The sequence below is a fragment of the Cariama cristata genome, unplaced genomic scaffold, assembly GCF_000690535.1.
Source record: "Cariama cristata isolate BGI_N322 unplaced genomic scaffold, ASM69053v1 scaffold8198, whole genome shotgun sequence".
Classification (NCBI taxonomy): Eukaryota; Metazoa; Chordata; class Aves; order Cariamiformes; family Cariamidae; genus Cariama; species Cariama cristata.
Genome location: NW_009630671.1, coordinates 51,439 through 63,336, shown reverse-complemented (window position 1 = coordinate 63,336; position 11,898 = coordinate 51,439). Strand labels below are relative to the sequence as shown.

Genomic DNA, 11,898 nt, shown 5'->3' with positions numbered 1-11,898 from the left:
CCCCAGCCCTCCCCCCCATAGCCCTCTCTCTCCTTGGTACGGCACATTGTTCTGTGGAAATGGGTTGTTTTGAGTTCACACTTTGTTTTCCTGCTGTTTTTCTGGGAAGCTGGACATGGCACAAAAGATATGGGAACAGCTTGTAGGAAATGGGTTTGTTTGGGGAAACAATAAAAGAGAAACAGCCCGCATAGCTCTCCTGTATGTTTGAAGGCATAGCGTGCAGTATATAAAGACATTTCGGGGGTGAATTTTCAATATGGTCCAAAGAAAAGTAGATCACAATACTTTCTTTTAGCATATCTTAAGCTTTGCATCCACACAGCTTCATTTCATATAGTAACACTTATTGGACACTTGGTTTTATTAGCGAGGTGTGGGTAAAAGCATCTTAATGGTTTCTGTTGCTGTCTAAATGCGTATCTCAGGGTTCTGGACTTGCGATTGTCTTCATTTGCATTGACGTTCTCAGTTCGCTTTTCATCAATGGCAGCAGGTGGTCGTTTTGGTCCTGGAGCTAATGCTGGTGTCATTGAGAAATACAGTCAGCATCAGCTGTGTGGGGCATGATTTTAGTAAGAGCGATAGTGTCGGTAGTCACTAGTTCAGAAGAGATACTGCTACAGGGAAAAACTGCAGGGTTTTTCTTGTCGCCACATCAAAGATATCACCACGTGCGTTTTCCTTTTCTTCTTCATGTGTACAATTAAAAATGGGCCACAACCTGTTTCTGCTGCATAGGAGATTCAGCAGAAAGCATGGTTGTAGAGCCACTAGTTGCACAATAAAGATAAAAGTTGAATTTGTGAGGTAGTTCTCCTAATGAAGGGAAAAAGAATGAGAAAAGTTGAACATTTTCTGAAGTAATTTTTTATATTTTATGATTTTGGATTGGCAATTTTGTTTAGAAAGACAATACTTAAATAAAGTAATAAGAACTCAGTGTAAAAGCAAAACCACAGGTGTAATTGTGATTACATTTCTTTTGACTGTCACAAAGCAAATTTTTTTGTGTGTATGTGGGGGTTTCTTTCTGGCGGTTGGTCTGTTTTGTTTCCTCTGGGGACAGACAAAGAACGGTCACTCCAACCTTTGTCTGTCAAAGGTATGAAACAACATTTTTCTTCTGATCCATTGGTTGGATTACCTCTCTAACTGCAATACATCAAAAACCATACCAGTCTCTTTGACTGATCTCATAGTTAATGTTTGAGCTAAACCAACAATATCCTTACTTGATACTGGTTTAGCAGAACAGGTTAAATATACTTAAACATAAGCACGCACTTAACTTTATTGCTATTTTACTAAGCACTCTCCGGTGTGCGTGCACAGAAATGACTTAATACTGTGACATTGAACCCCGTATTAATTTCATTAGTCATGTTTTGTGGCAAATGACTAAAATAACGTGTGCTGAAGTATGAATCAAGATGTTCATTATAAACAATTATAGGAAAGTATGTTAGGCTATACGCTGTAAAGGTTATCATGACAGGAAGTCATATTTTACATACACAGTGGGCATGCTTGGAAAGTTCATTCTGAATTTAAAAAGGTTACCCATCTGAGTAATATTCCATATGCTCGTAAAATGGGGAATACCGGGAGAAGCATATAATTCTATATATGTGTATGTTCAGTGTATACATGGAAGGTCCAGAATAAAAGGTGACTGAGGACAAAGAAGGGAGAATAATGTAAACAGAAGAGTTTGTTAGAATGTTGTGCAAAACTGGAGAGCACTCTTAATGTAGTGACTTTTTAAAAAGCAATAGCAATTTGCATTTTACTTCCAGTTATCTATTGCAGAGAAGTCAGTAAAAAATATAAAGAAATACATTTGGAAGTAAATAAAAGCATCCGTACAAATAAAGATGCCTTAAACAGTGTTTGCAAAAGCTATCAAGCAAGGAAATTAATAAGGGTTGAATGTGATAAGTGTTCTCTAAATAGGAAGGTGAGAATTTTAAATGTGTATGAAGGTGGACATAGGGGAGGATCTGAGCCCTTGTCAGCCTGATGCAGCAGGCAGGAGGATCTCCAGCTCCAGGGGGTCCCTGAGGAGGAAGCTGAGCTGCAGGGCAGCAGCTCTGCAGATGCTCGAGCACGGTTCCCGCTCCCTCTCCCTGGGCTGATTGCCGTGCCTGGTCTGAGTGGACCGGCCAGATTTAACGGGTAACACCCCCACTGGACACCCTTGTGTTTTCCCACAATTTCTTTGGGGTAGCTAATATTACGTTTGAAGCTAAGAACCCCCGTAACTGCAGTCTCTTTCCAACCAGAAAAGGAGTGACCCGCTCATCACACCCACAGGCACACGCACGCGCACACGTGTGCGCACGTGCTCAGACACCACATGCAGAGGCACTACGGGGAAGTGATGGGTCACCTAGAAGTTCAGTTCATGGCCATCATCCAAGTGTTATTTCCCTAATGCTGTTAGGCATTCATAAAAGCCAGAGGTTCATTGAAAAAGAAACTATTGGATGCTTTTTTCAGTTTTACCCCTGATATTTAATTCTTTCATCAATGCAGTGGCTCTAAAGGTCTCTTCGTTCCTTCCTACACATTTGTTACCACTTTGCTGATGAGTTTGTCTTTTGTACATAGTATGCCTTAGAGAAAAGTATTTTAATGCCTGAATTGTTTTTACTTTAAAATTTGTTTAGAGGTTGAGGATGAGATTATCTAAAAATGTGTGTCTGTACATATACTTATGTATATATCTATAATAGACATATATATAGAAATATATATGTGGTGGGTCAACCCACCACAGTTAACAAATATTAAACTTAGGATAAATGTAATGTATAATCTTGCAGTTTTGGCTAAGTGGTAGGGAAAAGAGCTGCAAATTTTACCCTCTTGTGATTACACTGTACAAATCTTTTGAATAAAAATCATGTGATATCTTTATGTTAAGAATTTTTTCAAGAAAGTTTCCAAAACCAGAGTGCCAGGGCAGTTACTGTGTTGAAGCAAAACCTTTAGTTCTGGACAGATGACTAACTCCAATAAACATGCAGTAATTCTTGAAGACATCCCATTCAAACTGCTGGGGCTACCCATGATGCCGAAGATTTTAAGGGGAAACATGGAAAAGATAGGATTGCATGCCTAGAATTGGATTGGCGTCTTGTTTTGGGCAGCTGTTTTGGTCTCAAGACTTTTTCCCAATATCATTTTGATCTATTAGCAAAAGTTCATAGCAGGTGTGGCATGCAGCCTCAGTACACTTCCGATTGGGCTGCGGGCCACTCTACAGACTTGCCACCTGTTTTGCCAAACAAATCTTTGCTTGAAAGATTGCTGAAAAAAACCCCAGATGTTTGTATTTTTTAACAAAGTAGAAGGTTGAGTGCTCCTTCGGATTCATAAAGCCCTGCACTAGAAAAGCAAGGTAGAAGCAACAGGCTAGCCCTGGGCTGAGGCAGAAATGAAAGAGTTTATATCCAAGTTTTCCCAGTTTTCTAGGTGTTTTGAAGCCCTAGAAGTTAACAGCCAAGCATGAAGGAGGAAAAAACGTCAAGCTTTCAAAGTTCATAATTGACAATACTATCAAGATGAGAAGGAAGAAAAGTCTATTGTATTGACTGAAAAATAGTCATTCAGACTTCAGTGTTACAGCTCTTTATAGGGATGGAAGTGCTAAAATAAGCATACAAAGCTACAGTTTCTTTAAAAGTGTGTATACAATATACAATCTGCAGGATACAATTGTATTGTTTTTAGCACTGGTGAATCAAAGTTGACATAATCATTCAGGAATACGTATTCAGAGCCCAACCGATCATTGTGCTGCTCCAGCCCTGCAGCCACCTAACCCTGTTCATTCAGCTGCTGGTGCTGTAGATAAAACCTGGTGTTGCCTCAACCTTTACGTAGTTTACCAGCACTTTGCTCATGCAGAAGGAAAAATGGAACCAGACTCATCACTGTATAGCACTAAATGGTCCGCTTTATTCCCTAGGCTTTTTGACGCAGTCTTGTGAATTTTGAGGTCCGCTTTCATTCAGAAGCCTGGCGCAGTTCTTTGTGGTTGTGCATGGGCAGAGCTGCTTCTAAGCATACCCATCTTGAAGGCACTCGGGTGTAGAACATGAACTGAAGCAGATGCAGGATGGAGGCTTTCATTGCGTTTGAACAAGCCCACTGTGTTGCTTTGATGGTGTCCAGGGCATGTGACATGTTTGAAAGAGTTTTCTATTTCCATTTATTAACTCTTGGTTTGGGTTTAAACTATTTATTTGTGTTTTACTGAACAGATAAAGACTGCAGATGAAGTAATTGATTGTGAAAAGGCAACTCTTTAAATCAGATGCTTATGGATACCTCCTGATCTCTGGGAGCTAGTGGTTCGTCAGCTCTACTCAGTGTAATAATTTTTCATGTGTGAGATGCAGGGTAGTCCCAATTATGGCACAGAACCTGGCATGAGGGAGATACGTTTTCTAAGCCAAGACTCAATTTTAGTCATTCATACCAAAGTTTCCCCATCTGTAATAATAGAATGGTGATTTTTTCTTGTTTTATGAAGCTCTTGGAGGCCTGGAGTTGAATGCCTCCTGCTGCAAATATTAACTTAGGATGAAAGGAGGTGACAAAAATAGCTTGGGCAAAAATAGGGTTTGCTGACATTTCAGGAATGACATTCTATATATTAGAAATAATCATAAAACACCACAGTGTACATTTGAATTGATAATGTTTCAGAATTTGTTCATTAAGATGCAAAATATTAAACCTTTGGGCTTAGCCATGAGGCCTCTGTTCACATTACTAGTCCTAGGGTAGCCAGGAGAATAACTTACACAAAGACGACTGCAGGATCAGTCCTTAAACATCTGCTAATGTGTCCCAGAAATGAATCTAGCCTGCAATTTCATAACATCATTTTGATGGATGCTTGATTATTCCTTTTTTCAAGTGGGACTGCGGCAGTGGCTCTCCTTTGCTTCCAAACATCCTTTGTATTTTTGTCAGCAAGAGGTGAAGATATCAGATAAGTGGCAGCACCGGGCCTGTGTTTGGATTAACACGGACTATCCAAGTGCTCTTTGCAAATAGGTGAAGGATGTTAGCTGAGCTGGCAATCAGATTCTCATGGGTGGAGGTGAGGACAACATCTGTCTTTCCTATCTTGTACTTGCCAAGGCTTTTTGTTGTTCCTGAACTCTCTCATGAATATAATATGTGGATTTTTGTCTGATCTAATGAATCCAAGACTCAGAGATTTAGAAGGAAAACATATTCCAGATGTGTGCTGCAATTCCTGACTCAGGTGACTGCATTTTAAGTAGTAACCTTCACCATATTGAGTATCTTGCAAAAGCACTTCTTTTGCAAATGGTCAGAAGAGAGTTTTAAGAGCATCATGATTAATAAACTATAGCAAGGCTAAAACATCAATCATTTGTCTTTTGCTTTACCGATTATTGCTGGATGCAATGAATCCAAGTCTCAACAACTTGGCTTTAAAGCAGGCGTGCAAATTTAGGCTAGAAACTCTTTAAGCAGTTTAACCACAGCTTGCTTTATCGTGCAGGGAGGCCTGTTGCAGACGTGAGCAGCGTTTCAGACTGGAAGACTGCCCACTGTTCTGCAAGGTTCTGGTGTCCAGCCTCGCGTGTGCTTTCTGTTCCAGCATGGAAATGACATTCCTGGCCTGTTTGAAATTAGGCTTTCACTCCAGATAAACAGCTTCCTAGAGCATCAGAAGATGTGGTCTGAGGAAGAATAGAAAGAAGGGCAGCAAGCGAGAAGAGTGACTTGGTAAAGTCTGGAGCGACTGTACCAAGGTGCATGCTGTGTGCTCTCTTGCACGCTTTCACCGGTTCGTTCTTTCGGTTCCAATTGTATGTGATTTGATTGCACACAGTTTCAATAACAAATGTTATCAAGTATACAAGGGATACTGAGTGCAAAAAAGCATGGAAACGCTTAATAGAGCTAATTGCGTGGTCTTAATCAGAACAATCTTCCTTCAGAAAATGCAGGTCCTCTCCAAATGTGACTGTTTATTAGAGTGTTTTAACATCTGCAAAACACACGTGTTACCATTCATCCTTTTAATAAATGTTTTGGTGAAAGTTTTCATATAACAGTTTATCGTCTAATTTTAAATGAAAATAAGTCCCAGTATATCAGAATTCTTTGTAGAGTGGAGAATTAATTTTTCTGACCAACTGTAGACATCCAAGAAGTGATAGGAAACAGCCTATGAATGGATTGTGGCTGTGTGGAGGTCTAAGCTTGTGCTTACGTCTGTATGATCATGAAATGAGATTAGAGAAGAAGTAAAAGTTGCCTACATTAATGAGGAGAAATACTGTAGAACTGGTGTCAAAAATAGATTATATAAATGCAATGACATATGGCAAAGCTGATTAAAAGGTTTCGATTGCAGTGTGATTGCAAGTCCCTCATAGTCAAGGGTAACAGGTCCATTTTGGAGTGTAGGGTGCTGACTCTACAGGATGACTCCACAAGCAATAAATACATTTTACCGTCTGCAGCCTCTCTCGACGTACGAGTCTTGTTGCTGTATTTGTGTTTCCTCATGCATCCTCATCTTTACGTGTAGTTCTTGCCCAGTGTCCTACTGGTTTGTGGTCAATGTTTTTCATCATACTGGTGGGCTGTGGCCTGCTAGTTCTTGACTTTCAAAGTTCTTGAAGCACTTTTTGAGCAGCAAATCACTTGGATAGCCAATGGGGATAAAAAAGATCTACTCAATCTGTTCTATTATACTGATTAAGCAATAAACCACGGAAATATTTGAAGAAATGTTAAAAACCAGTGCTGAATATTTTGAGATATACATATATGCACTTATACAATGAGTATGCTACCTGGAGCCATGATTCAATCTGATTGCTGTACAAATGAATGGAAATGGTGTCATGTCTAAAGTGGAAGCTGGGTTGATGACACGGAGGGACAGTGCACAAATGTATTTCAAGCACTAGCTGTCATGTTCCCTAATCACAGTTAACTTGAGGAAAAGCATTGCCAGGTCAGAATGGCCTCCAAAGTCTTTTAAAATCTTACAGCTGTATTTTTTCCTCAGTAACCATCAGCACAAGCAAATTATGCTAGACAACTGCATACCTTATTGTCTTCTTTAACCATTTCTTAAGTTTGATGAAGCTTTAGGAAAAAAAGTCTTTGTCCTTAGTTCCTGACATTGCGTATAAAGGACAGGTCAGCTTGCATGGCTGTCTCATGATGGGAACTACTTCAATCACATTTCCTGTAACTTCATGTTTCTAGGCCAAGTAATCTTGCATTTGATTTAGTAAACACCTTTGTCCTAATGACTTTATGCCTATTTGAAAGGCGTTGCTGTACCTATTGTTCTACAAATTTGTCAGTTTGTTATTCTTTTTTTTTTTTTTTAAACTTATCAGGGAGATATAAGGCAAAACCAAATAGAGAAGACATTTTGTTCTTTTATCATTGGTATGGAAAGTCCAAGTGGGAAGCCAGGTTTTGCATAGTACAAGCAATTAAGAAAACAATCGTAATGAAGGAACAGATTTTTATGTTTTGCTGGTGATGTCGTAAGAGGAAGTATGTGGAGAACGGAAGATGAAATAAAGAAAATCCATGTCCAATATTGACCTCAGATAATATTACCAACAGCTCTACTTCACAAACTTGCGTGAAAGACCTTTCCCCCCTGCCACTGTAAGCAGTATGTGTTGCTTTCTTGATATTACGTTACCCCAGACACTGGTTACTAGAAATGAAAGGCTTCGTTTCTGAGACATCATGAAAATATGTTATTGTCGTGTGAAATCCAGGAAGATGACCCATCCACTACTAAAATTATTACCATAAAGGTACAAAACTTAGCAATGTTGAAAGGAGCCTTATAATGCATCTATTCTATAATATTTATTAATGTTTACGTTGCTTTATCCCATTACTGCTTGATGTTGCCAAACTGCTCCAGAAACAGCATTAATATGGATGAGAAAAAGAAGATTAACATGTAAATGAGTAATGAAAAGTATTTACTAGAAATAGAACTGGCACACATATATAAAAAACCCTTGCCAAACATTGTCAGTATTAATGGTTTTGTCTACGTTTATATGTGGCCAGACCACATGTCTATTCTTCATGGTGGTTAATGCTGACAATTTTTATATTACATTTGGTCCAGGAGCTTGCATTCAGAATTATAGCAGAAAGTACATTTTTAAGTCCATGTATTTAAGAAATAAATACCCATACTGCTTTCTATCAGCTGTTCAGTACAGTAATTTGCTCTTAGAGCCTTCCTTTCACAGCTTACGTAGGGTTTAAGGCTTGAAGGCTTTAATTAGTAAGGAGAAATCAAGGAAAGACAAGATGAAATGATGCATGCAAGAAGCAGCTGAAGGACATTTTCTGTCTGTTCTTGGGGGTTACCAAATTATGCCAGTTATCAGACATTCTTGTACAGCTGAGAAATGCTTCCTATTTCTTGATGCTATTTCTATGCTTTCCCACAGTATGAGTTTCACATGACGTTATATCAGGTGGTATGAGCTCTGATTGTTTAGCATCACTGTGTCTTGCAAGGTCAGTGGATTCAGAAAATCCTGGGCCAGAAATCCTTACCTTTTAAGATCACTGAGAGGAAGAAAGGCAGCAGTTGCCAACCCTGGACACGCAACTCCCACCCATGTGTTGCAGAAAACTTTTCCCGGTGCGTGAGGATATGGAAGGACCACATATATGACCTGTGGTGGTTGCTGGTAAATTGACATCAGTGATCCTGGCTGCATTTGAAGGAGAGGACAGTCGGTACGACTGCCTGAGTCTTGGCTGACAGGAGGAGTGGCAGAAGAGATGCTGAACATAGTTTCCATGTTTCCCACACTGAAACCTCAATCTCACTTACGTGCGAGAAAAGAGAAAAGATGGTTAAAGAGAAAGTAAGGCTCATTCTAGTTTAGACCATGGTCTCTAGTTATGCTGACTCCTCAAAACTATGCAAAAGCTCAGATGGCCAGTTCAGCTTTTGTAATGCGCTCAATGGAGGGGTGATACATGTCCTACTGTCCTCCAAGACAGGCCAGCAAAGATTGGTGAGGGCTCGGAGTAAAATGTCAGACACTCGCTGTTGTAGAATACACATTGATAAGCTTTCCACTTAAGGACCAACCCAACTGTATGCAAAATTGGCAGAAGCTCAGTTATTCCTGCAGAGCCTTTACAGACCTGTCAGCGTGCACTGACTGATAGCTAGCAGGATGGAGTACAGATGAGCGTTTGCTATTAAATTAGAGCAAAAACTCTAGCTAGCAAGTCGAGCGGGTTTTGTCCATGAATAACTAGGGTTTTTTTCCTGAAATGTGAAGTCTGAGTCGGTCTCTTGGGTTCATTTACGTCTGTCTTGTTTTTGCCATGGTCTTTTAGATATTCACACAACGCTTATTAATTGGGCTCATATTTCCAGTATTTGCTGTCCTCCTCAGGAAGTTAAAATGTGTGTGCTTTCCCTCTTTGTGCAATGGTGATAGGCATCCATAGCACAAGCAATATTTACTGTCATTAGTAATGCCAATAAATAGCAAATCCATATTTTTTGTTTACATTTATACTTACCCTAAGTATTCATAAATTAACTTACATTAGGTGGACTCAAGTTTAATAGGAACCAGAATAAATTTGCTTTGTTTCAGTTGTGTGGAGGAGGATGAGAAATGTGTGCATTAGGTAGTGTTTGATGTCTGTTTTGAAAAAGTCTGTTAGTAAATGGTTTACAGAGTAAAATAATATTCTACCTGTTGTATTTGCAATCTTGTGTGTGCTTTCTCCTTTATAATTCGCACTTTCATGTATTTACTGGAGCTAGTTTTCCCCAAATTAACATTTCATTATATATTTTTTGGCTCATGTGTTAGCTCTACAGTGGGGCAGAAAAGAGGGAACTGTGCACTAAATAGTCTCAGGCATGGGATGCATTGTGATTGCTTGGCCAGGCAGTGTGCATGCGTATATATATATATTTTTTTTTTCATGAAAAACTCTCATGGACTACTGAGAAAGAACTTTTTATTTTCCTTCCAGTGTAACATTTCCTTTCTTTAGTTCTTGTGATAGGATCCCTGGTACTTTTACTACCCAAGCACATCAAGTCTCCCGGCTGTCTCTCAGCGCGGTGTAGCCAGAGTGCAGTCTTTGGAGAGCAAGGGACCAGCAGCCATCTCCCCCCATGCCTCCTTGAAAAGCAAGAGGTGTCTGCAGGTCTTCCCAGAAATGTCTCGTCAGAAAAACTTCAGACCACCAACAGCAGCAGTTTTTAGCGGGCCAGAGACCCACAGGAGTCTGAGAAGCATGACAGAAAGGAGAAGTGTTATTCTGGCATCCCTTCTATCTCGCAGAAGCACCTTCAAACCCCCAGGGAGCCAGGCAGCAGCAGTTCGGTAGCTGGGCGCAGGTTGACAGAAGAGCGTGCAAAGCAGGAGCGCTAACTGGGGAGTTAATATTAATGGTGATAGCCTGATGGGGACCTTTGCACTCAAACGACATCTGAAAAGCAGTAATGAAATGGTTCAGATTGCTGTCTGAATTTTGCATCCTGGCCTGTGACGGGAAGCGGTGGTGTTAGTGATTCAGTCACGAGTCTTGTGGCATTTGGAGGGCTGCTTGAGATCCCATTCCCCAAGTCTGGAGATTAAGGAGTGATCTCAATTTTCATGAGAAGTAATAAGAAGAAAGTGATGTTCCAGCCCTTGGGGTTGCAGAGAAAACTATGAATATTAACAGAGTACACCCCGAGGGCTTACAAACCAGGTGAATAAAAAGAATGATAAATGTATAGCCTCCTAAAATGAACAAATGCAACTGCTGAGTTTTAGGACAGCAGGCATCTGCTGGAGCTTCTGCAAAGCCCTCTTCCAGCAGCCGGGGAAGGCGGGAGCCTGCAGGCAGCTGCCCTCCTTCCTGGAGCCGGAGGACTCCCATCGCTCTGTCTCTTTTCTGTCTCCCTTCTCCACCGCATTCTCCTCTGCTGACAGGGCCACGCGGTTTTATTGTCCTCCCGTCGGCTGGCAGCAGGATGGGCCCACACACGCTGCCTCGCGAAGGCGCGGTCACGCGCGGAGCACCCTGCTCTGAATTTGGCTCGGGCTCCCCCCCACGCCCCCATCCTTGGCCCCCGTGCCTCCAACCATCGCCAGCTGGCCACCTCCACGGCTGCTGTCATCTGGTGTGCTGCACGCCGAGCCTCCTCCGCCGGCCCGGTGCTGGGGTTTGATCCCTGGCTGCTGACAAGGGCCACATGGTGGAGAGGGAGGTGCTGGGCTGCACCCCTGCTCCATTTTGTCTCAGGGCAGAGCCGTAGCGCCAGGGTGGGAGGAGGGAGCTGTGCTTTGGGTTACTGTCCATTTACACCCTTGTTCATCCTAAGTAGCCCCTGGAGAGGGAGAGTCTTTCCTTGGAAGGCTGCTTTTGGAGGAGTGGCCCCCCAAGACTGTGCAGTGCTGGGGGCCAGCAGAATGGTGGGAACCCAGACCAGCTCCTGTGGCCGGGGAGCCTCGGCTCAGGCAGGATGAGTCCCTTTGGCAGCATCAGCCCTTCCTGCAGGTTCCTGATGGGCCCTCTGGGCACGCTGCCTGCCTGAGCCGGGCCCGGGCACCCCCTCGCGCTCGTGACTCGGCTCCATATAAAATGGGGAAGGGATAATACATCATGGTGGGGAGAGAGGGTAGCCTTCGCTCCCTCTGGCATGTCCAGCCTCCAGCCAGCCATGATGGCAGCTGCCCCGCCACCAAGGGGCCTGGGGAACCCTGGCACCTTCGAGGGCCATAACCGGAGTGCTGCCACGGTATGGGAAGGTGGCTGGGGAGACCCTTCCCACAGCACCGGGGCGGGATGCCCGGCCAGGTGGTCCAG

General features: G+C 42.1%; 1 protein-coding gene across 2 annotated transcripts in view; it reads left to right on the top strand.

Moving 5' to 3' along the window:
• Positions 1–11,898, top strand: part of ERG (v-ets avian erythroblastosis virus E26 oncogene homolog) — a 63,921-nt gene that overhangs the window by 18,032 nt on the left and 33,991 nt on the right. The gene's annotated exons all lie outside the window — the stretch shown is intronic.